Source organism: Rhinoderma darwinii, chromosome 1, assembly GCF_050947455.1.
Source record: "Rhinoderma darwinii isolate aRhiDar2 chromosome 1, aRhiDar2.hap1, whole genome shotgun sequence".
NCBI classification, from domain to species: Eukaryota; Metazoa; Chordata; class Amphibia; order Anura; family Rhinodermatidae; genus Rhinoderma; species Rhinoderma darwinii.
Window position 1 is genome coordinate 633,862,837 of NC_134687.1, and position 24,287 is coordinate 633,887,123.

At 46.0% G+C, this 24,287-nt stretch overlaps 1 protein-coding gene across 1 annotated transcript in view; it reads left to right on the top strand.

The window, feature by feature from the left end:
* Nucleotides 1-24,287, top strand: part of LOC142654474 (uncharacterized) — a 1,458,099-nt gene that overhangs the window by 45,467 nt on the left and 1,388,345 nt on the right.

The window sequence follows — 24,287 nt, forward strand, 5'->3', positions numbered from 1 at the left end:
CTCTTCTCAAAGACGCACTTCTCCAGCTTGGCGTATAAATGATTCTCCCTCAATCGTAGTAGAACCTGACGGACATGCCTCCGATGAGTCGTCTGATCTGGGGAGAAAATCAAAATATCATCGAGATAAACATCGAGTAGATCTCGGAAGATGTCGTTAACGAACTCCTGAAACACTGTGGGAGCGTTACACAGTCCGATGGGCATCACCAGGTATTCGTAGTGCCCATCCCGGGTGTTAAATGCCATCTTCCATTCGTCACCCCAGCAAATCCGGACTAGATTGTAAGCCCCACGCAGGTCAAGCTTAGAAAAATTTTTGGCCCCTCGTATGCGATCAAGTAGCTCAGAGATGAGTGGCAACGGGTATTTGTTCTTCACTGTGATCAGGTTGAGGCCCCTGTAGTCAATGCAGGGACGAAGGGATCCATCCTTCTTTTTAACGAAGAAGAATCCAGCCCCAGCCGGGGAGGAAGATTTTCGTATAAAACCCCTCTCCAGATTCTCAATGATATAGGCCGACATGGATAGAGACTCAGGCAAGGAGAGAGGATATAACCGTCCACGGGGAAGAGAGGCATTAGGAACCAGTTCAATGGGGCAGTCATAGGTGCGATGTGGAGGCAGCGTCTCAGCCTCCTTTTTGCTAAAAACATCTGCATACCGAGCAAAATGGGGAGGCAGTCCCGACAGCGACTGAGGCAGAGAAGGCTTGACAGGATGGATCTGCAACAGACAACGACCATGGCACTTGGAGCCCCATTGGAGAACCTCTCCAGAATTCCAGTCCAGGACTGGGGCATGTAGTCGAAGCCAAGGCAGGCCCAGCAGAACAGGATTGATGGCCTTGGGCAAAACAAGGAACTAAATAAATTCAGAATGAAGTACTCCAACCTGGAGCTTCAACGGCTTGGTTTTAGAGATAATGGGATCAGGCAGAGGCAGTCCATTAACTGAGGCAACAGCCAAAGATGTCTCCAGGGGAACTGTGGGCAGCTGAAGATGATCCACAAGCTCTTTCTGGATGAAATTTGCAGCAGAGCCAGAGTCAAGATAGGCAGAGACTTGATGCGTCCTGTCGCCGGATACCAGGGTCACAGGAATAGTTGATTTGGAAGCGAATCCTCTGTTAGATTCCGTTCCACCTAGGGTTGTCTCTCCAACCAATCCTAGGCAATGGGGTCTCTCCGGCCTCTGGGGGCACAGACGCACAATATGGCCTCCATGGCCGCAATACAATCAAAGTCCAGAAGTGCGTCTGAGTTGTTTCTCCTGGGTAGTCAATTTAACATAATTACTGTGCATCGGGTCCTCTGGTGGGACGACTGAGGAGGATTGCGGGACAGCAGAATCCAGCCTGGGAAGTTCTCTTCCCCGGAGAACCTCTTGGGAACGTTCCCGGATCCTCATGTCGACACGGGAGGCGAGTAGGATAAGATCGTCCAGGGTAGATGGCAGATCGCGAGCAGCCAGCTCGTCCTTGATCCCTGAAGACAGTCCCTGTCAGAATGTAGCCACCAAAGCCTCGTTGTTCCAGGTCAATTCAGCAGCCAGGATACGGAACTGAATGGCATACTCGCCCACGGAGAGGTCTCCCTGGTGTAGGGTCAGCAAGGATTCAGCAGCCAAAGAAACTCTCCCAGGTTCCTCAAAGATCAAGCGGAAGGTCTGTAAGAAGCACTGCAAGTCCCGGGTCTCTGGTCCCTGATGTACCCACAGAGGATTGGCCCATGCCAGGGCTTTGCCGGTAAGGAGAGAGATGATGAAGGCGATCCTGACGTCATCCGAACAGAAGGACCTGGCATGTAGTCTGAAATGGATCAGGCACTGATTCAAAAATCCCCTGCAAGACCTCGGATCTCTGTCATAGCGTGGAGGTAGCGGCAAGAAACACAGGGAGTTGGTACCGGTACAGACAGGAAGTGTAGTAGGCGGAACCGCAGGAACGGGTGCGGTGATGACTGTGGTTGGAGCAAGCAGCCGATGGGCTTTGGCGTTCACCGACAGGAGGAGCTGGTCTTGTCGTGACTGGAGATCCTCCATCTCAGCCAGCATGGCTTGTGTAGTCAACGTCTCAGGTTGACCAGCGGGGTCCATGGCCTGAGCGTACTGTCACGGAGCGGGTTAGTGGACCCACTAGGCCGTACCGCCGCAGCGGGGAGGCAGCTGGCCAAACAACAGGACACCCCAGAAATGCAATGTCCCGCACAAGGGTACTTGAATAGTCCAGATGGTGGCCGCAGCTCTGGCACAGATGAGATGGGTGCAGCAGATGGCGCCAAACGTGGCGGATGACACAGGAGCCGCAAGTTGTGCCAGACATGGCGGATTCCTCCGGACATGGCAGATAACACAGGACGTGGCGGATTCCTCCGGACGTGGCAGATTTCTCTGGACGTGGCAGATGACACAGGACGTGGCGGATTCCTCTGGACGTGGCAGATGACAGTACGTAGCAGATTCCTCTGGACGTGGCAGATGACACAGGACATGGCAGATTCCTCTGGACGTGGCAGATGACGTGGCACGACTTGATACTAGGGCAAAGCATGGGAAACAGGAACGGGGAACAAGGTACAGGTAACAACAGGAACGGGAAACACTAAGGGACCATTTGCAAGACAGACTGGGAAAACTAACAACGCTCAGGCATCGAACTAGGGGGCTGGACCCCTCTTATACCCAGGGTACTCACGGGTCAAAGGTCATTCAAGATGTCCTGTGCGCGCGCTGCCCCTTTAAGAGCGGGAACGAGCGTGCGCGCGCACCCTGCAGGCTCCGGCGGAGGTGAGTGGATGCAAGCGCTGGTGTCTCCTGAGGAGGAGGCTGGGGCCAGCGCTTGCCGACTCGTGGCTGTGGCTGTCAGCGGGAGGCTGGAGCTGACAGTCCGCAGCCACGGACATTACAATAAGTAGGGAAATGTGCCATATTTGGGTTGGGATCAAAACTTTTGTGTACCACCCCCCACCACCACCAATATCTGCCCTAAGCAGACTATCAAAGATTGTCTTAGGCCTACGCTAGATAATGATTTGTGGTTCCTGAAATTCTTGAACCTCGGGGTGGGTGTTTTTAACCAGAGGTAAAAAAAAAATTGTGCCGTTTGACAAATAATACCACTGGTTTTTTTTATGATTCAATGCAAAAGGATTACTATTGTTCGCTTGTTTTTTTTTGGTCTCCTGCCATAATTGAGAAAGCTTCTGTTCTAACACACAATGGGAATTCCATCTCTTCTTGATTTGTGTCACTATATCTCCGAGACAAGCGGTCCATCACTATCTTGTCTATCCTTTGTAACTGGCTTTTTGGTAGGGCCATAACGGTCGTTTTAGCGTGGAAATTCTCACAGAATAAGAGTGAGTGGCTGTCAGTTTTCTTTTTATACAGATCTGTCAATAATCGCCTCTCTTGCACATTAGTGTATCCAAAAAACTCAGTTCAGTTGTAGAATATACCATAGTGCATTGTAATGTGCAATGGGTACTATTCAATTCATCCAAGAACTAAGTGTCACAATGCCCCCAGACCAAATGGCGAAGATGTCATCTATGTACCGCAGCCACAATATTGTGTCTGACTGTGATACAAAAATGAGTCCTGAAACTCCATCATAAACCTGTTTGCATACGGTGACCGTGAAGACTATCTTGAATGAAATAACCTATATAGTACAATTTTCAACAGTGACAGAATAAAATGTTGTGGTGGTGGCATTCCGACTTTTGTCAACACTGATAGAATAGTCTTCATACCAGATTTATGATCGATGTTTACAGACTTCACGCATCTAACGTATAACGGTTCTCACCGGTTTGTTCGTGGATCCTCATTGTTGTCTGGGAGATGGTGCTTGGAACCCAGGCAAAGCTTGGCACAGTGGGTAGAGGCGGTTGGATGGATAGGCAGAAGTCAGGGCAGGCATCGTAACGGGTATGGCAGCAATAGGTCAAGGCAGGTGGTAGTCGTCGTAACGGGTATAGCAGCAATAGGTCAAGGCAGGCGGCAGACAAGGATAGTCAAGTTCAAGCAGAGGTCAGTAACGGGAAATCCAGACAAAGGCAGCAGGAACGGAAACAGGGAACTAGGGCACAGGGAACTCACGGGGAACTTGGTTGAACAAGCAGGGATGGAAAGGAGGAGGAACCTTAAATAGAAAGTTCGGGGAATTAAGGCACGCGCGCTGGCCCTTTAAGGCAGGACGAGTCAGCGCGCGCGCCTTAATTCCCTAAACTTTCTATTTAAGGTTCCTCCTCCTTTGCATCCCTGCTTGTTCAACCAAGTTCCCCGTGAGTTCCCTGTGCCCTAGTTCCCTGTTTCCGTTCCTTCTGCCTTTGTCTGGATTTCCCGTTACTGAACTCTAGTGACAGCAGCCGCACATCGGGGATGCCGACCATGGAAGGAGGTGATGGCTGCACTCACCTGACGCCGTCCAAGGCCAGCAGGACGTCCGGACCGGGTAAGTGGAGCTCGGGACGAGCAGCTGATCTGGGAGGGTGACGGAACTGGAGCGGAGCCGGTGGGAACGGCGGGGAACGGCGCGGCAGCCGTTACATAACGACACTAAAACTGATCTGAAAATGACATCGGCTTAATTTTTGTTAGAAAGTCACCCGTATCTAGTAAAATCATTTAGTGTCAAGTACATACGGAAGTAAAAAACAATCCAAAAAGATTTTGAATACTGTGTCTGTGCTAGCCACAATGAGGCCTGCCAGGTGGTCTGTCCAGCCGCATACGTATCTTAGACAACACATACAGTATTGATGTAATTGGGTTTTCCTAGATTAGGAAGGATCGAAGATCCATATCAATAAACCTGTTCTGATAGGACACTTCTACCTCCAAAATCTCATGCTGGATTACAAACTGACAATTGTTTCTGAATTTCCTTTTATATACATGGTTTTTACCCTCAACTACCACAGCCACACCCTTGTCGATTGGTTTATACATAACTGGAGAGTCTGTAAAAAAAATTTAACTCCACCACCTCATTTTTATTTTTGCTGGAGAATGTTTTAATTTTTCAGAGATTTCAATATAATATGTCTCAATTCTATTGTCTGCTATTGGAGCGGGTCTCTTAGGGCTTGTCCACATGTAGCGGAATTGCTGCATATTTTCCATCTGGAATTGTGGATGGAAAATATGCAGCAGAATACAGTAGCAGAAAAGTGGGTGAGATTTAACAAATGTCATCCACACGCTGCGTAGTATTTCCGAGCATATATTGTCCTGCGGTGCATATTTCTCGTACTGCAGCATGTCAATGCTGCTGACAGTGGACTGAATTGCTGCGTTTTTCAGAGGAGACGTCACCATCTCCCAACATTGAGAAAAACGCAGCAAAATCTGCACAATTTTCTGCAGTAGAAAACGCAGGAAATGGTGCGGTTTTTCCGCAGCGGCATTTGTGTTTTTTTCTGTGGAATTGCTGTAGAAATTTTAAGTGTGAACAAACCTTTACAGTACGTTACGTTTTTTTTGATGATCTGGAAGACTGCTCTTTATTAACACCTTAATGACCAGCCTATTTTAGACCTTAATGACCAAGCCATTTTTACGTTTTTCCATGGTCTCATTCAAAGAGCTATAACCTTTTTATTTTTGCGTCGACATAGCTGTATAAGGTCTTGTTTTTTGCGGGACAAGTTATAATTTTTAATAGCACCATTTTGGGGTACATAGAATTTGATAAACTTTTGTTAACTTTTTTTTTGGGGGGGGGATAGAAAAAAAACAGCAATTTCGCCACACTTTTTTTGTGCCCTAAATTTACACCGTTTACCGTGTGGTATAAATAACACAATAACTTTATTCAGTGGGTTGTTGCGATTGCAACAATACCAAATTTGTATAGTTTTTGTATGTTTTACTACTTTTACACAGTGAAAACACTTTTTTTTTAAATAATTTGTTTTTGTGTCTCCATATTTGAAGAGCAGTAACGTTTTTATTTTTTCGCTGATGCAATTGTAGGAGGGCTTTTTTTTTTGCGGGACGACTTTTTATCGGTACCATTTTGGAGTAGATGCGGCTTTTTGATCACTTTTTATCACGTTTTTTTTAAGGCAGGATTCAAAGAAAACAGAAATTTTTTCATGGTTTTTTACTTTATTTTTTACGACGTTCACCGTGCAGGTTAAATGATGTAATAAGTTTGTAGTTGGGGTTGTTACCAAATATGTAACTTTTTTTTACTTTATTTTGTTTGCTAATAATAAAGCAGTTTTTGTAAAGGGGAAAAGTGGGTTTTGAATTTTTATTTTTATCCCATTAGGGGACTTCTCTATGCGATTATCGGATCACATTTATAATACACTGCAATACTTCTGTATTGCAGTGTATTATGCCTGTCTGGGTAAAACGGACTGGCATCTGCTAGGTCATGCCAGAGGAATGACCTAGCAGGCATACACTACAGGCAGACCTAGGGGCCTTTATTAGGACCCTGGCGGCCATCGGAGACACAGACACTCGGCGATCTTATCGCCGGGTGTCGGTGGGATGAGAGGGAGCTCCCTCCCTCTCTCCAAACCCACTCAGATGCGGTGCACGCTATTGAGCGCAGCATCTGAGGTGCTAAACGCGTGAAATCGATACTAATATCGATCTCACACGTTCGAGCAGGGATGCCCCCAGCCCTTAGCTACCTCTGGCAGCTGACAGCAGGGAGATTTGACAGCTCCCTGCTCTGTTTATTTATTCCGATGCAGTGACGTAAAAAGTCTATTGCATCGGAATAAAGCCCGTTAGTGACCGACGTAAGAACACTATGGGGCGGTCACTAACGGGTTAAAGAAGACCTTCCATCTCCAGTTGCGAAAAAAGCGAGTTAGATCAATCTGTCTGAAAAACGTTAGTGTTAACCACTGGACCGAAAGACTCGATACAGAGTTCATCTTGTGTCAAAGTCTAAGAGCGCATGTTTTCCCTAATTCTGATGCGTCTTTTTCTGACGTGGCACGTTCCCCTGAGGTGTCTGCTTCTGATAGCGAACCACATATTCCTCGATCATGCACTCCTCTTATTCTCCCCCACCTCTGGCCTCTCCGTTTTCTAAAAAAAAAAAAAATAATTACCACCCTCAGAGAATTTGGAGTTGGAATTGGCGTTCTATCCCACTGTTGATGGTATCAGGGTCTCTGTGGTAGGGACTCACTATTACATTTGAGGTTTCAAGTATTGCCGTATACACTGTGTGCACAATTATTAGGCAAGTTGTATTTTTGAGGATTCATTTTATTATTGAACAACTACAGTGCTGTCAGTCAATCCAAAATGTTAATAAACTTCAAACCTGAATATTTAGGATGGTAAAAGTGAGGTTTTGGCATCTTAGGAGAATATTTATGTGGGCAGACTTATTGGGCAACATATATACAATATAGCCCCCCTTCTTTTCAATAACAGTCATAAGCCTTCCATCCATGGAGCCCGTCCGTTTCTTAATCTGTTGACAATCCACTTTTAATGCGGCAGCAACCACAGCGTCCCAGACACTGTTCAGAGAGGTCTACTGTTTTCCTTCACCGTGAATCTGATGTTTAAGAAGGACCCACAAGTTCTCAATAGCAAGGGCCGGACACAGGATGAGAGTTGGGGGAAGGCCAACATGACCAGGATTTCAGGTGAGGAAGGGGTTAAATGTTTCTTGTGAGGAGCGGGAGAATGGAAGGGGTGGTGGCCTCAAGGGGGCGAGGTTAAGGGAGACATATAGGGTGGGGAGCAGGCAGCTTTGCGCCATTACAGGGAAGACAGTTAGCCCTTCTCTGTAACTAACCTCAACTGACAATGCAGGCCTTGCTGGAATAGCTGAGGGTAGCGGTGGCAGAACGTGGTATGGCATGTCTGGAACAGGAGCTCGGTCAGACGGTTCCTGTGGACTCTTGGCAGGAGTTGTTTCTGACTGTAGTGCCTGCAGGATCGCCAGGGATGTCTGTCTGCTCCGGCGATGCTCTCCTCCGATGTGCAGCTGTCCACGGGGGATCTGGCGACGTCCTCTCCTCCCAGACGGTCTCGGCGGGCGCGGCCTCTGGAGCGCCTTAGCCCGGAAGTGCTACCCAGGGTCAGGCGCAGGCTTAGGAGCCCCACTCGGGACCCTCCAGGCCAGGCTTCCGGTTCCACCAGTCGTGGGAGGAGGTCCCGGTCTGAGGGGAATCCTGGTAGCTGGCCGGGCCCTGCGGAAAGAGGACCAGATCCCAGGCATGTGGGGCAGCCTCCTGTCTCACGGTCAACACCACGTGGAGCTGCGGTGGACCGATCTGCGATGCACCAGTTGGATGGCCCGCCAGTCACCTGACTGAATGCCCTGGTCCTACGCGCAGGCCGCAATCTGTGGTGGTGCAGAGGAGGCTGGATGCTGAGGTGACAGATGCAGAGGGGATGTCGGGAAGGCCTCAGTCAACAAGGGATGTACCTGAGGTCCATGATGGTGGCCTCGGCTGTAGAGCCTGCTGCGGAGTTCCAGGTACAAGATGTCTGGATGTTACTTAGGATGCCCGTGGAGGATGGTCGTTGTGGGGATTCCATCGCCCCGGCTGGTGGGAACACAGCGCCTACGCAGCCCGGTGAGTCATTATCACCTTTACATTCTTTTCCAGCTATATTTAGGTCCCCAGGGGGTTGGGGGTGGATCCCTGTGGAAGTCAGTTAGAGAAGTGGATAGTAGTGGGGTGGCGTCTACATCTAGCGGGAAAGGGGATGTTCAGGAATTTCTGGATTGTGTAAAAGCCCTGCTGGCGCGTTGCGAAGGGGGATGGTCGCATGCTCCTTCCCCGGTCTCCACGTTTGTTCCTTCGTCGGTTGGGTCATTAGTGGATGTTGTGTGCCCCCCGTGGGGGTAGGAGGGTTTTCTGTATCGGTACAGACTGATAAGGATAAGGACGTGGATAGGGTGCGGTTGGACGACAAGGCCAAAGGTGAGGTGTACGTCTGTTTTGAGTGCCCTTTGGGCGCTCATTTAAAACAATAAGTTAGGGAGAAGATCTGGAAGGATGAATATGTTGAAATATTCTCTTCTTCTCTTGGAAAAATTTAACTTAGATAAAGGAAAGAGGTGGGAGAGCAAAAAAGAGAAGCGTAGATATCGTTTAATCCTTCAAACCTTCTTGAATTGGTTGCAGGCCTTTGCCATTCTGGCGAGTGTTGTCAGGGGACAAGGCGCCGGAAAATGTTTCCGCACTTTTCAGTTACATGGACGTTATAGGCGAGGCGCATCGGGCATATGGGGGTCACACCTGGCTATGTATGACGAACAGTTTAGACAAAGGCGATTTGTCCCAGTATTAGATGGGATAATAAGGACATTGGGCTGTGGTTACGGGTAATGGCCCCGACTAAGTTCGGGCAGTCATTTCAAGGGGGGGCCGAAGTCGCTGGCCTCTCTGGACAATCCGGTCAAACTGGTGGAGTGTCAGGAGGGAGGTTGGGGTTGTGCTGGCAGTTCAATGATGGCCAATGCAAGTTTGGGCCGGGATGTAAGTTTAAACATTCCTGTTTCTCCTGTGACTCTACTTCTCACTGGTCCGCTAAATGTTTTAAAAAAGGTAGGGGATGGGGTGGTGGTATCCATGGGTCTGATGCCAGTGTGGTGGGTAGAGATGGAGCCCTACCTAAATAGGCTTCTGGACAGGGCAAAAGGAAAAATGTTGTTTAAAAGGTTTTCAGTTTGGTTTTGAGATCCCTTCCCCTTCTCATGTGGTCCCTTTTTCGGTGCGGAATTTGCGCTTGGTGATGCAATATCGCGAGGTGGTGACTGGGGCGGATGTCGTGCCCGTTTTTGTCTATCCCAGCCAGTCCCGGATCTTGTGATCTCCCCTCTTGGGGTGGTACCACAGAAGGAGCCGAATAAATTTTGGCTTATTCATCACCTGTCTCACCCGCGGGGGTTGTCAGTTAATGATGGCATTGCCCCTGAGCTGTACTCTGTAGTATACACGTCATTTGATGCGGCGGTAGAACGGGTGCGGCGGTACGGTGCTGGCGTGCTTATGGCAAAGACTGATATTGAGTCGGAATTCCGCCTTCTACCAGTGCACCCCGATAGTCAAAGGCTGTTAGGGTGTTACTGGAAAGGGGTTTACTATATGGATCGTTGTCTCCCAATGGGCTGCTTGGTTTCTTCCGCCTATTTTGAGGCTTTCAGTTCATTCCTGGAATGGGTGGTTTATGATGTGGCGGGGATCACGTCTGTCATTCATTACCTGGATGACTTTCTTTGCGTAGGCTCCCCGGTTTAACTTGCTGGGTGCGGTACAATGGGTGGCTCATCGTTTTGGGGTTCCTCTGTCCACGGAAAAAATTGAAGGTCCCAGAACTTGCATTGTTTTTCTAGGAATTACGTTGGATTCGGTGGCAATGAAATTCTGCCTCCCTAGTGATAAATTGGACGTGCTGCTGCTTGAGGTGAATAGAACTGGACGTTTTCATAAAATAACGCTGCAGGATTTGCAATCATTGCTAGGGAAACTTAATTTTGCATGTCGGATAATGCCCATGGGCAGGATTTTTTGTAGAAGGTTGGCGACGGCGGATGTTCGAGCTCCGCATAATTTTGTTGGGTTAACTATAGAGGATCGGGATGATTTGGCAATATGGAGGGAGCTCTTACAGTTGTACAATGGGAGGTCGTTCCTTATCTCCCCGGTAGTGGATAATGTTCAATGGGAGCTGTTTACGGATGCATTGGGTAGTGTGGGTTTTGATGTATATTGTAAGGGGCAATGGTGCATGGGACAGTGGCCGGCGGAATGGGCTCCACTGGGCATGGTGTGCAATCTGGCCCATCTGGGAACTCTTTCTATATCGATAGCGGTGGAAGTCTGGGGCGAGCGGTTCCTGGATAGCAAAGTGCGATTCCATTGTGATAACATGGGGGTGGTGTTGGCCATTAATAACGTGTCGGCGTCTCCCCCCCCCCCCCGGTGGTTTAGTTGTTGAGCCGTCTGGTGTTACGTTGTTTATCACTCAATGCTTGGATTGTTGCGATCAATGTTCCTGGTGTGCATAATGACAATGCAGATTCTCTCTCTCGTCTACAGTGGGAGCAGTTTAGTCTATTGGCTCCAGAAGCGCATGTGGAAGGGATCGCCTTCCCGGAGCGGTTATGGGACTTGGTTTATGAGCAGCGGGAGGTTTGATTCGGTCCTCTCTAGCGCCTGGTACATGGTTGGCGTACGATGTGGCGTGGAGGGACTGGGGGGCATGGTTAGCGGGTGTGCCTGAGGTCCACTCGATAGATGATCAGGTGGTGGCTTTATTTTGGGTTCAGGTGGCAGTGGCGGGCTGGTCCGTGTCGAAAGTGAATCGTTTTGTATCAGCCCTAGTCTTTGGTTTTAAGCTGCGGGGTTTTAGGGATCTTATAAAGTATTTTTTGATTGTCCAGGCCCTCAAGGAGTATCGTAAAGGCGGGAGTCGGCCGGACGGCCATCGCCTGGTGTCTTTTGCGCTATTGGAATGCTTAGGGGAAGTGTTGGTTGGGGTTTGTTTTTTGGGTTTTGAAGTAACTCTGTATAGATTGGCTTTTTCTTGGGCGTTTTTTGGGGCCTTGTGGGTAGATGAATTAGTGGCTCCCAGTAAGACGAGGGTGGGGGGTTTGCGGTCGGTAGACTTGCTGCGGGTTGATAAGAGAGTGGAGTTTTGGGTTAGACGTTCCAAAACGGATCAGCGCGGCAGGGGAATACGGATGGCGTTAGGGGCGGTCAAGGGGGTGAGTATGTGCCCGGTGGATTGCTTTGCCGGCTATGCTGCTGTTAAGAAATGTAGTGATGGTCCACTGCTATGTCATGAAGATGGTTCTTTCCTGTTACGTTGTCAGTTCACATGTATTTTTCGTAAATGCCTCGAGGTGTTAGGTTTGGATGGGTCCATTTATTCTCCTCATTCGTTTCGTATAGGGGCGGCTACGGAGGCGGCTTCTTGGGGATTGAGGCCTGAGGTGGTGAAGCATATAGGTCGTTGGGAATCTATGCGGTATAAGTCTTATGTGCATCCACAATTTCTATGATGGTAGCTGCTATGTACGCTTTCCCTTCCCTCCCTCTTACCCTATGCTCTTTAAACTACCCCCCCCCCCCATTTTTTTCCTCTGTTTTTCCCTCATTGTTCTTTTCTTTTTAGGTTGCTTATCCTCCTTGGTGTGGATACTAGGGCACTCCTATGTGCACTGGGGGGGGGGGGGGGGGGATTTGAGGGCAGATGTTTGCCCGAACGGACGACCGTTTGGGTTCCTGAGATCCTCAGTGGTTATACGTTGGCTAGGCACGCGAGTTATGGTTTGGAGTCGGGTTTTACCCGATTTTCATCGTTCTGCTCAGCTGAATCGGGCACCTGATGTGCTGGTCCCCATGTGGGAGGTAATGATTTGGGGACACATCCTTTTAGGGAATTGATTAGGGACATTAAATATGATCTGCTTCGGCTATGGTCCTGCTTTCCCAAGGTAAAGGTGATCTGGTCCGAAATTGTACCTCACAGTGTCTGGAGACATGCGTGTTCGGTGTCACGCATTAACAAGGCTCGAGTCAAAGTCAATCGTGCAGTCTCTATTTTTGTGGTAAGGAGTGGGGGGTTTTTTGAACGGCATTACGATTTTGAGGATGGACAGGATAAATTTTGGTTGGGTGATGAGGTCCATCTTAGGCTCTGTTCACACTGAGTTTTTTGCAGGAGGAAAATTGTGCCTCAAAATTCTGTTTGGGATTTTGAGGCAGATTTTGTCCTTCCTGCATGTCGTTTGCCGCAGCGTTTTTCGCCCGCAGCCATTGAGTGCTACGGGCAAAAAACTCTGCGAAATATGCTCTCTCTGCCTCCCATTGATGTCAATGGGAGGTCAGAGGCGTAAACGCGCGAAGATTGGTGGGGCATGTTCCTTCTTTCTCCCGTGAGGCGGTTTTACCGCTCGCGGTAGAAAACCGCCCCGGCCTCCCATTGAAATTAATGGGAGGCATTTTCGTCCGGTTTTTGACGAGTTTGCGGAGCGGTTTACGCTCCAAAAAGCTTGTCAATACTCAGTGTGAACAGGGCCTTATTGCGGTTGGCAATGACCTCTGGGCTTTGCGTATTCAAGAAGGAATTGAGCGAGCGCTGCTGGTTGGTGGGGGCTCTCATAATTAAAGGCGATTTTAAGTATGTTCGTTTGGCAGATTGGGGGTCCCTGGAGTTTGTGGTAATTTGAAGTGGGGGATTCATCATAGGTATGGTACCTAACAATTACACAATTGCTCATGGGTATGGGCGTGTTTTGGGCTCCTGCTGGGTGGTGTCCCAGAGAGTGGTTTTCATCCTTGGCAAGCCAACTGCGGATAAGAAAGGTGCCCCTGAGCCTGTAGGGAGACGACTGGGGGTAAATAGCTATACAGGTGGGCAGTTCGGCGCCAGAGTTGTAGCTCCAAGGAATTCCCTTTCCTCGTTATGTTTTTATTTATAAAGCAGTGTTTATGTTTATGTAAATATGTTAATAATGGCTGCAGTGGCCGAATTTGTCCAACCCACTGTCTTTTGTTTGTTTTACTGGGATGGGTAAGTGGGAAGGAATGAGGTGGGGCCATAGGGTTAGATAAGAATATGGTGAAAAGGAGGGGGTTAAGGGAAAGGTAGAATGAGGTTAATAACGGACGAGCTCTGTAATCCCATGGTCGAGGGTTTAGGTCAGGTGAGGAAGGGGCCATCTCATTATTCTTTCATCTTTACTGGCTAGCCATGCAGTGTTGTACTTCGATGGATGTGATGGAGGATTGTCCTGCATAAAAATCATGGTTTTCTGGAAAGATGCAGACTTTTTCCTGTACCGCTGCTTGATACACATATTTTGTCATTGGCTTAAAAAATTCCCTGAGTGGCTGAAACGTCGCCTATTTATTTTATGATGAATCATTAAGAAATAAACGCTAAGTTTTAGAAGGATCTCTGGTGCATTGGAATTTCTTGTCAGATCGGGAGAGGGTATTAAACATTAAATTTGGCACCATGTTCTCCACGTTTTTAAGCGCAGTTTGGGACGCAATTTTGGTGCATTTAGTTTAATAAGACTTCATAAACTTTTGTTTTTGTTTTTTGTTTTTTTTGGCTGCTTATTTTCCACCTATGCAGTTTTCCTGTTATGTGGCGGATATGAAATGTAATGTAAAGGGGAAGATCTGCAGCTAAATGTATGAGAATACAATGCAGCCAGCGCTGGTGTGAGATTCAGCAGATGGGTGGGGGGAGGGTAATATATAGATGTGGTGAGTAACTCCATAAATGAGGTTCTGTATGTCACACATGATGTTGTCCCTGTATGATTTCCATCTTCTCCTTCCTTCATAAAGGCGTCTGCAGTGTTAGATCCTCCAGATCCTCCAGTTTTCTCATCTTCTCCTCCACAACGTTCTTTCTCCTGAATGACCCACCAAGGATGGACAAGGACAGGAATGAGATGAGCAGAAGAATATTAGATGTCACCTTGGAGATCATCTACCTGTTGAGCGGAGAGGTAAACTTTTCTACATTATAGAACGAGTCACACATAGGGAAGGGACAATACATAATAGGAGGAATCCAGTGTTCTGTATAACAGCGTCCAGGCCTTCGAAGTGATGTCAAGAAGCTGAAGATCAGCCACCAATACGGTCAGTTATGTTTCATGTCATCAATGCAGCAATAGTGATGTAGAGCCATGAGAATGACCAGGAACCAGGAGGATCAGGATGACATCTATATAGAAACATAGAAGATGACGGCAGGAGGAGAGCACATGGTCCATCTAGTCCCCCCAATATTATTTCCTTTTTAGTTTTGGCCTCGTTCTATTTTCTCAATGTCTTTTTGTAGGTGAGGTCTCCAGTATTACAGATGTGGGGTCACTAGAGCTCTATACAGCGGGGTCACAATCTCCCTCTTTCTACTGAAGGGGGAATACTGTGTTCAGTTCTCTAAGCGTCTCTCTCCATACACAGTGAAGAAGACATCGGGTGACTGTACGACTCCCATCATCCATGAGTCAGAAGGATGGAGCAGTAGTCAGAGCCGCATCACAGAGCCTCCCCCTCACTCCCGGATACATGAGAAGAACAATAAGAAGAAGATCTTAGAACTGATCTACAAGATGACGGAGCTGCTGACTGGAGAGGTGACACTGCTGGGAAATTATATAGTAACAGCACTGGAGGTGTCTGGGTAATCACTGTATCATTGTGTGTGTCAGGTTCCTATAAGGTGTCAGGATGTCACTGTCTATTTCTCTATGGAGGAGTGGGAGTATCTAGAAGGACACAAGGATCTGTACGAGGAGGTCATGATGGAGAAATACCGGCCGCCAACATCACAAGGTAAGAGTCTTGTTGGTCATTACAGTGGTCACAGGCTGGCAATGGTGGCCATGTTGAAGCCTTAACTGTGTCATGTGCAGTACATATACGTGTGTCCACCTGTTTGAGTACAATGAAATGTAATAGGGCGGTGTGTAAAATAAATATATATATATATATATATATACATACACACACACACACACACACACACACACACACACACACACACACACACGCGCGCACCGATTAGCCATAACGCTAAAACGATCTGCCTAATATTGTATGGGTCCCATTCATATAGCCAGAACAGCTCTGACCCATCGAGTTGTATGTTACAGCGGACACTACTGTACGGGGCTAGCTCCGATCTCGGCTGTTTACCCCTTAAATTACACGATCAATAGCGACCGCAGCATCTAAGTGGTTTGTAGCCCAATGGCTTTCCCCTGTGATGCTATTCCGGGGAGGGTAGCAATGGTTGCTATTACAACTGAAGGCCCAACAAAGCACTACTGGTCTGCCATGTGCGGACGCCTATTAGGCCCTGCCAGAGTCTGTGTAAATCAGACATTATATAAGTAGTGCAATGTATTCTAAAAGCGATCAGTCCTAGTGGTCCGTTAAAAAAAAAAAAAAGTACAAAAATAAAGGCAAAAATCGCATTTTTCCCCAGAAGTCTTTAAAAAAAGCAACAACTATACATAGCTGGTATCGATGCGTCCATAGCTACCCAAACTATAAAACCGTCACGTTATTTATCACCCTAAAATTTTTTAACAATGCCATAATTTCCTTTTTGGTCACCTCGTGCCACAAAAAATTAAAGCGATTCAAAAGTCGCATATACCCTAACATGGTACCAATAAAACCAAATGTTTGTCCCACAAAAAACAAGCCCTGATTTTATTGTGCAAAAGCTGTAAAACAAAAAACCTACATAAAGTTGGTATTGTTGTAATCTTATCGACCCGCGGAATAAACTTAACATGTCATTTATGGTGCACGGTACACACTGAAAAAAAGATTCAAATGCAATTACAGAATTACTGTTATTTGGTCACCTTCTTCCAAAAAACAAAAGAAGTGATTTCAAAAGTTGCATGCATCCCAAAATGTTACCAATAAAAACATCCCGCAAAAAAACAAGTCTTCATAAGGCTGTTTCGATAAAAACTGTTATGGCTCGAATAGAATTGAGGAGGAAAAACATCCTGATGTGCCGGCCAGAGAGGAACATTCCTTCAGTTTCAAGAAGTGGTTATCAGGGCCATAATATTTGGGAACCAGCAAAAGGAGGGCACAAGCACATCGGCTGAAAGCGAGTGTGCCCGTATTACATCGGGGCAACACTTTCCCAGCAAAATTTCTTGAATTGCAAAAGAAGAGAAAGTCCCAAAAAATGTGCAACAGTTTGTTCTAAAAGGAGATAACTGGCAGTGTGGGACGACGACAACTCCTCGTCCTCCTCCGATAACGGGTAGTGTGGGACAACTCATCCGATAACGTGCAGTGGGGGGGACGACGACCTCCGATAACGGGCAGTGTGGGACGACGACTCCGATAACGAGCAGTTGGGGGGGGCTTCGATGGTTAACTGGCAGCGTGGGACTTGGAAGGAGATTTTAACATAACATAAGAGTCAAAGCTAAGAAGGATATTTAATACCCTACCAGAGGGTGCGTTGGTTTTAGTGGTGAAAATGCTGACGAGTGCTCTTAACCCCTTGACGCTCTATGTCATGGTGTGGGGGTTGAAGTTTGGAGTGGTCTCAAAGGCTGAGCGCGCGTCATACTTTGCCGGTGTCAGCTGTGTATAAACCTTAAACTATATAAATTTGGTATTGCCATAATCATATTGACCTGCAGAATAAAGATACGTTTTCGTTTTTACCACGTGCTGAAAGCCGTAAAAATCAAAAGTATAAAACAATGGAGAAATCAGTTTTTTCCAATTCCACCCCACACATTAAGTTATGAAGGCGGAGAGTGAAAAACGAAAAAAAAAAATGCAAAATGGCTTGGACTTCAAAGGGTTTAATAAATGTGGTGTTTTAGGCCCCATGCACACGACCGTAAAATCGCCCGTAATTACGAGCCCATTAGTTTCTTTGGCCTACGTACACCTTCCCGAATTTCTACAGGAAGCTGTCCGTGCCATAGAAACTTGCCGAAAAAAATAGGACATCCTATTTTTTTTTATTTTACGGACCGTGCTCCCATATTTTATAATGGAAGCACGGCCCGAAAAAAACGGCTGCTGTCCGCGGCCGTCCGCATAATTACGGGCACGGTTGTGTGCATGAAGCCTTAGTGAGCAGATTTATCCAAACTGTTTAAAAGGAAAACAGTTTGTTGCCCATAACAACCAATCACTGCACAGCTTTCATTTTACCACAGCAGTTTAACCCGTTAGTGACCGCCAATACGCCTTTTAACGGCGGCCACTAACGGGATTTATTCTGATGCATACGCCTTTTCACGGCACTGCATCAGGATAAAGTAAACAGAGCAGGGAGTGTCAAATCTCCCTGCTCTCAGCTGCTAGAGGCAGCTGAGGGCTGGGAGCATGCCTGCTCTGCCGGGTGAGATCGATATTAGTATCGATCTCACCCGTTTAACCCTTCAGATGCAGTGCGCAATAGCGTGCACCGCATCTGAGTGGTTTTGGAGAGAGGGAGGGAGCTCCCTCTCTCTCCCACCGACACCCGGCGATACGATCGCCGAGTGTCTGTGTCTCTAATGGCAGCCGGGGGCCTAATAAAGGCCCCCAGGTCTGCCTGGAGCGAATGCCTGCTAGATCACAAAAGTATTGCAGTGTATTACAATAGCGATCGGAGAATCGCATATTAAAGTTCCCTAGCGGGACTAGTAAAAAAGTTAAAAAAAAGTTTAATAAAGTTAATTAAAAAAAAAATGTGAAAAAAAATGAAAAACCCAGCTTTTCCCCTTACACAATGCTTTACTATTAAAAAAAACAAAATAAAGTAAAAAAGTTACACATATTTGGTATCGCCGCGTCCGTAACGAGCCTGACTATAAATGTATTACATTATTTAACCCGCACGGTGAACGCCGTAAAAAATGTAATAAAGAAACTATGGAAAAATTGCTGTTTTCTGTGAATCCTGACTTTAAAAAAATGTGATAAAAAAAGTGATCAAAAAGTCGCATCTACTCAAAAATGGTACCAATAAAAACTACAAGTCTTCCCGCAAAAAAAAAAGCCCTCATACAACTGCATCGGCGAAAAAATAAAAACGTTACGGCTCTTCAAATATGGAGACACAAAAACAAATAATTTTGTAAAAAAAGCGTTTTTACTGTGTAAAAGTAGTAAAACATACAAAAACTATACAAATTTGGTATCGTTGCAATCGTAACAACCCGATGAATAAAGTTATTGTGTTATTTATATCACACGGTAAACGCCGTTGATTTAAGACGCGAAAAAGAGTGGCAAAATTTCAGGTTTTTTTCTATTCCCCCCAAAAAAAAGTTAATAAAAGTTAATCAATAAATAATATGTCCCCCAAAATGGGGCTGTTAAAAAGTACAACTTGTCCCGCAAAAAACAAGACCTTATACAGCTATGTCGACGCAAAAATAAAAAGGTTATAGCTCTTGGAATGCGACGATGGAAAAACGTAAAAAATGGCTTGGTCATTAAGGTCTAAAATAGGCTGGTCATTAAGGGGTTAATTAAAGGAAAGCGGAGTCCTGATTGGTTGCTATGGGCATGACAACAACACCTAGAGACAGGCTGCAATGTAATACAAGTACATACGCACCGTGAATAATTCCAGCGTTCTTCTTATACAGTTTTCCCATGTAACCAAATTCCAAAGGTGTGTGTGTGTGTGTGTGTGTGTGTGTGTGTGTGTGTACGTATTGCAGACGATAACATTGCTTTTTTTTCTATAAAAATGGCATGTCTAAAATGGCAGAAGAACAAACTGATGCTAAATGTTGGAAAGCCAATTATGACAGAACAAGGCGGCAATAATGCGGATGAAATAAATGCTGAGCTTCAGCGTGATTGTCTTGATGAAATGACACCACAACAAATTGAAGCTGAATTTTAGCGAATGCGTAATGTGAAGCACAAAACATGACCTCCGAAAAAAGGGCATGTCTCCACAATCGAAAGGCACAAAGACCACCCAGAAACAAACAAGAACGGCCTGAAGAAACTATTCGAATGCGTCAAAAAATCGTGGGCGTAGAGCGGGTCACGTTGTGCCAGTAAAACGTTACTGAATAAGAGGGATTATCATAATCTGGAAGGCATTGTGTGGATACAGTCTGTATAATGGATATGGGAGGAAAAAAAAAGATATAATACCTATGAAGCAACATGCGGAAGGGGTAAACGTCTCCTGCCCTAGAAAGATTATCATCCTGCACGTGATTCCGCATTTTGAAAGAACGGACCAACAAGAATTTTCTAGAGCCAATTGTAATTTTTGCACAATGGGCATGCAAGGGGTAGTGTCACACACAGGGGACTCTGATGGAATATCTAGGGAACAGTGATGACATACAGCCAACAGAGTGGTGGTATACTCAGGGGACAGTGGTGGTATACTCTGGGAACTGTCATGGCATACAGGGGACCATGATGGAATACCCAGGGGACAGAGTAGTGGCATACTACCCAGGGCACAGTGATGTCATACAGGCAACTGAGTGATGTCATACCCAGGGGACAGTGATGGCGTACCCAAGGGGCAGAGTGATGGCATATTACGAGGCAGACTCTGCTAGAGCCCGTTGTATTTTTTCACACAACGGGCTTTATTGCTAGTTACCACATAAAGTGACACATGTCAAATTAGAAAAATGGGGCTCTGTCAGGAAGGTCAAAACTGGTTGTAGCAGCCAGGGGTTAAAGAGGACACTGCCATTAGGAAATACCGCTGCCACGAAGGGGTGTACTTCGTCTGCAGTTTAGGCAAGTGGTACGTTTTAAAGTAATATATGAATGTCGGGACACAAGGTTTCCCATCAGAACGTTGCCCAGAGCATCACACTGCCTCCGCTGGCTTGTCTTTTTCCCATAGTTCATTCTGGTGCCATCTCTTCCCCAGGTAAGCGACGCACACGTACCCAGCTGTCCACATGATGTAAAACGTGATACATCAGACCGGGCCACCTTCTTCTATTGCTCCAGGCTCCAGTTCTGATGCTCATGTGCACATTATAGGTACTTTTGGAGGTGGACAGGGATCCACATGGACACTTTGACCAGTCTACGGCTACGCAGCTACATACACAGTAAGCTGCAATGCTCTGTATGTTATGACATCTTTCTATCATAGCCTTCAGTAACATTTATCAGTAAATTGTGCTACAGTAGCTCTTCTATGGAATCGGACCAGAAGGGCTAGCCTTCACTCAACACCGGCATCAATAACCCTGTCACTGGTTGTGCTTCCTTGGACCACTTTTGGTAGTTACTAACCACTGCGTACCGGGAACACCCTACAAGACTGGCCATTTTGGAGATGCTCTAACTCGTTGATCTAGCCATCGCGATTTGGCTATTGTCGAAGTCTCTTTAATCTTTACACATGCCCATGTTTCCAACACTTCAAGAAATAAATGTTCACGTTCTGCCTAATATCTCCCCCCTTCCTTGTCCGGCGCCATTATCCCGTCAGTATTCTTCACTTCACCTGTCAGTGGTTTTAATGTATTAACTGATCTGTGTATATATTGAGGAAGACAATGTGGGTCGTATCTCTCGTAGTGCTGTGATGGTCTCACTGAAACCTGTTACCAGTAAATGTAATCATATATTTTCCCCTATTTTGCCATAGCTCTACGTTTTATATAACCCCAAGTTTTCTCCAACACCTCAGTGGTCTCCTATCCCTGTGGGGAGAGAACTTTGGACTAATAGTTTCTCATGACTGTGGGTTCCCGCTCTTGAAATTTAGAATTCCCTAATAAGCACGGGTATCGTCGTTACAGCTCATGCCAGGGCAACGCCCTGACAATGTTTCTGCTTGGCAGGGCACCCTTCCACTTTTAACTGTATTTGTATTCTTAGGATTTGATTGTAATAAAATACTATGGCGGAGCAGGGTGCTGACAGTGCCCAGCCATTCACTCTTGTAGATCTTATTATGACCTCGGCGCTCGGACCTTGGCACAGGGGGTGAGGAGCACAATATTGTAACTTCGCCTCTGACAAACGTAGAATTGAAGGTGTTGAGAGAAGTGTCTGATATATAGACAGATATACAGTAGTCATGTATTCAGTCACTGTGTGTTTCCTACAGATGGATCCAGTAGGAGAAATCCACCAGAGAGATGTCCCAGTCCTCTGTATTCCCAGGACTGCCCAGAGGAAAATCACAATGTCCCAGAGAATCATCAGGTAGATGGCGCTAAAGTCTCAACAAAATATAACCATAACGGAATTGAACCCCAAGATCATTTTACATTTTCCTTCTCTGTTTAGAATGAAAATCGGATTGATCTTAAGGTCGAGGTAAAAGGAGAAGCAGAAAAGGAGATGGATTTAAAGGCTGATCAGCAGTGTAAGGAGAGGGAGACTTTCATTGGTTGTAAAGAAAAATCTGTTTTGAGGGTCACCTAGATACTACTCCCATCATCTCATCGTCACATGTAAATAATCTGTTCCTTCACTGTGTGTTTTCTACAGATGGATCCAGTAGGAGAAGTCCACCAGAGAGATGTCCCAGTCCTCTGTATTCCCAGGACTGTCCAGAGGAAAATCACAATGTCTCCGAGAATCATCAGGTAGATGAAACCGAGCCCTATACCAGATCTATATAGGGGGGGGGGGGGTTTGGAGATATTTGGTCCTGTGGTCATAGATTTTGGCGGTTTCTTATGTTGATCTGTTAGATTCTTCGCACTCTCTCTTGTATTGTACTGAATTGTTACTTATGTGAAATCAGGGGGAAGATCTGACTAATAATAATGTGGAGGATGAAGCAAAAGAAGAGCGGGTGAGGGGCGATCAACCGTGTAAGAGTGAAGTGGAGGAGGAAATTCCAGGAGGTGTTACCACAGGTAAGTAATGGTGAATTTAGAAAGTGAATTGGGAGGTTTGTTAAGGTGAGGCTCCTCCTTAGTTCTACATTACAGTAACACGTCAGACAATGTGTTATACATAGTGCAGGAGCTGAGGGAGCTGTGACTGCATATAGAAGTTCTCTACAAGGTGTTCTATGAATCTGGTCATGCACTAGGCTTCGCGTCAGATTTTGAGGGGCACCAGCTACTATTAACATAGAAGGTATCGCCTAGACAAGAACGCTTAAAAAAATATTTTTATTAACTCTTTAAAATGGCTACTAAAGCCAATAAATTCTATAGATACCAGGCTAACCAGGTAGGTAAGACTAGATAAGGGTGCCAATATATTCGTTTAAATTGTAATAAAATTACTCCAAATATCTAGTAAAAACATATAAATTCTGTCCCTACCTGGACTAAATAGCAAAGTGTGCATTCACACCGAGTAAACATCTAGTACCTAGCAGCAAAGTGTGAGTGAATACTCCGTAATAAAAACGCAGCGCCTGTGACAGTGTGCATTCACTCTGACATGAGCCACAGCACCTAAATTCCCAGTGCATTAACACCCATGACAAACAGTGCTTCACCTCGAGCAGTATTGTGCATTCACACTAGCAAGGGACTGTATATTTAAACAAACTTGTGCATTCACACTAGACGAATATCATATACCAAGTGTGCATTCACACCAACTAAATAGGGTATGGTGGGAGAAAAATTGTCTTCCAGGAAGCAATGGAAACTTGGACCTCAAGTGTGATCCTCTGGCTTAGATTCATTGATGATATTCTCATATTATGGAATGGGTCACAAGCAAAGTTTAGAGAATTTGTAGAGGTATTGAATGTCAATGACATTGGCCTCTTCTTAACCTCTGAAATACATTCGGATAAAATTATATTTTTGGATCTGTCTATAAGCAAATCCGTGTCAGAAAGAGTTAACACACTTATCCATAGGAAATCAACAGCTACTAATACCCTACTAAGGTGGGATAACTGGCATCCGAGACCACTCAAAAAGGGGATTCCAAAAGGGCAATATTTGCGAGCTTGCAGAAATTTCACCAATATGTCTGATTATCAGAACGCAGCCTCCGACTTGAAAACGAGGTTTGTTCGAAGGGGATATCCAGATTGGGTTCTCAAAAATGCATATCAACATGCCCTATCAGTGGACAGGGATGAGCTTCTCAATCCAAGGATGAGAGAGACAAGAGTTTTCAAGGGAAAACCGCTCCTGGTTTTCAGACGTTTTTTTAAGCCACTCACGACTTTCGCAGTGTTTTTTACGGCCGTTTTTGGAGCTGTTTTCTAGAGTCAAAACTCCAAAAACATCCCAAGAAGTGACCTGCACTTCTGTTTCGTAGCCGTTTTTCGAAACGGCCCATCGGAAAACAGAATGCAGTTTTTTCCCATTGAAATCAATGGGCAGATGTTTGGAGGCGTTTTGTTTCTGATTTTTCAGTCGTTTACGGCCCGAAAAACGGAAGAAAATAGGCCGTGTGAACATACCCTAAGGGTGTTTTACTTTTTTTTTTTTGCCCAAGAACACTGGCCAGATGTTAAATGAAGGTCTATAATGAAATATAATAATGCAAAGTGGGAACTGCAACCGCTCCTTCAGACTGTAATGCAAAGTCGTTACATGGGATGGCTCACTCCCAATTTCACAGACTACTTACAGAGTAGACGGCAGCGTTTCCCTAGATAATAATTTAGATTTATTTATGTCAAACCAGTGCATACACAGATAAACGATGCTTGTGGAAGGCCCAGTTGTATGGGGGCGAAACGTCGCTTATCTCCGTATGCACTGGTCTGACATGACTAAGTAACATTTTTGATCTAAGAAGTTGCTGTCTGTGAAATATAAAATGCACTACAAACAATGCTTTTTTTGTGGGGTTTTTGAGGCCTTTTGATGCATTTTTGGGTCCATGG